The sequence below is a fragment of the Dipodomys ordii genome, unplaced genomic scaffold, assembly GCF_000151885.1.
Source record: "Dipodomys ordii isolate 6190 unplaced genomic scaffold, Dord_2.0 Scaffold233, whole genome shotgun sequence".
In the NCBI taxonomy this organism is placed as follows: Eukaryota; Metazoa; Chordata; class Mammalia; order Rodentia; family Heteromyidae; genus Dipodomys; species Dipodomys ordii.
Window position 1 is genome coordinate 100,171 of NW_012267449.1, and position 2,155 is coordinate 102,325.

The 2,155-nt window shown below is 37.3% G+C and overlaps 1 pseudogene across 1 annotated transcript; it reads left to right on the forward strand.

The window, feature by feature from the left end:
- Positions 1 to 287: 287 nt before the first annotated feature.
- Positions 288 to 766, forward strand: LOC106000667 (annotated as a pseudogene). The gene has a single exon (XR_001175800.1). The product of XR_001175800.1 is annotated as a cytochrome c oxidase subunit NDUFA4 pseudogene (transcript).
- The last annotated feature ends 1,389 nt before the right edge of the window (positions 767 to 2,155 follow it).

Genomic DNA, 2,155 nt, shown 5'->3' on the forward strand with positions numbered 1-2,155 from the left:
GACACTAAGGGCTGGGATGGTGGCTCAGTGGTAGAATGCTTGCCTTGTATTCATGAGGCCCTGGGTTCAATTCCTCAGCACCACATAAGCAGAAAAAAAGCCAGAAGTGGCATTGTGGGTCAAGTGATAGAGTGCGAGCCTTGAGCTGAAGAGCTGAGGGACAGTGTCCAGACCCAGAATTCAGGCCCCATGACCACCACCAACAACAACAAAAAAGACACTGAGTAATTGGATTAAATCATGGGTCTAATTGGACGTCTGCCCTGGCTAGCGTTCGCAGACGGCTTCAGTCTCGTGCCTGGAATGTTTGTTTATCCTTTTTGAACGTCAGGCCTCTACTGCAAACATGCTCCGCCAGATCATCAGTCAGGCCAAGAAGCATCTGAGCTTGATCCCCCTCTTTATATTTATTGGAGCAGGAGGCACTGGAGCAGCCCTGTATGTGGCATGCCTGGCCCTGTTCAATCCAGATGTCTGTTGGGACAGGAAGAATAACCCAGAACCCTGGAACAAACTGGGTCCCAATGATCAGTACAAGTTCTACTCTGTGAATGTGGACTACAGCAAACTGAAGAAAGAAGGTCCAGACTTCTAAATTTAAAAAAAAAAAAAAAACCTCACAATAAAGCTGCTTAAAATGAAGGTCTTTCAGAAGCCATCCGCACAATTTTCCACTTCGCCAGGAAATATCTCCTGTAAATGCATGTCATAATTATGTTGATTTGTTGGATTTATTACACTGATTAATAAATCTCTGAAACTTGAAAAAAAATCATGGGTCTAATTATAGGCTATTTCATTGAATGTTTTAATTTTAGACATTCTGTTCCTTAAAATTTGATCTTCCCATATTGAATTTATAAAGAAAAATTAAAGAATATGCAGTGTAAACACTGTTAAAGTTAAACTATAAACTATTTGTAGACTCAAACATAACATGGACAGTACAAGTGGACATGGAATTGGGGCTTAGTGGTGGGGCTTTAGGAGACACAGAGTAGCACATTGTGAAGAACAAAAGAAGCTGAATATAAATGTAAATCCTACTAGCCATGTTCTTATTCAAAAGAAAAGGAGCAAAAGTACATCTCTACACACATTTAGGTATAAGCATTTAAGCAATTCATTTAAACAAAATAATTGTTTTTTCAATGGTTTAATTTTAAATTAAAATGATTTCTCATCTGCTCCTACAAGCATATTTTGATGACTCAAACAATAATTAAGGAAACACTTTATATATCTATAATTCATGATTTTAAAAGGTAGTGATATTTTTTGTTTCTGATTTTAGTTAGATTTTAGAATATATTTTGCTTTTAAGTGGGGGAAATTTACATAATGAAAGTGAATGTTGCAATAGATATTTGAGTGTCAGTGTCTACAGACATCCAGAATAATCTAGGCAACACAGTATGCAGACCATCTGGGCTTACTGCCACTATACTGCAAACTAGCTAAGCATGAGTGATCTCTCTGAAGCCTAATTCCTGTGCACCCTGGAATGCCTGTTTTGACAGAATTCTATTTGCCAATATTTTGGAGCAGGTGCAAACCATTCTTGAGTTTCCTGCTGAGGTTTATGCAAATAGCTGGCTTAACTGGACTGAGAACTCAGATTTCCGACTGCCTGAGAGCACTGAGATGCTGGTGTAAATATTTCCCCCCCAATTTAGTTAATTCTCCTCGTACAGCTCTTTTTGTTTTTCTTTTGTCCAAATTATACACTGTTATAATCTTGTACATTATGTTTCAAGTAAAAGAAATAAGAGTAAGGTCGCAATTAATAGTGGCTGAGTTGTAAGAGTTCATAAGCTATTTCCTAAGGAGTTATAGTTTCACAAATAAGTTTTGATCCAAGATACATTTGGATGACTATGGAGAATCTCTTTGACTTCCCTTAGCTGCCTATCACAAGCATTTTGTATTGAGTCAAATGAGGAACTGTACATAAGAAGGTAATGAGATACCCAAAGCGCCCTATCAAAATGAGATAATATATAAGAATGAGAAAAATGTGAGCAAGATTATTACAGTGAAGAGTTTTAGGAAAATTTGTTAGGTTTGTTTGATAACCTACTTGGTATAATGATCAAGGACAGATGATGATGAGAGCTATATGAGAAAATGAGGAGAGCTAAATGAAGTCTTTCTG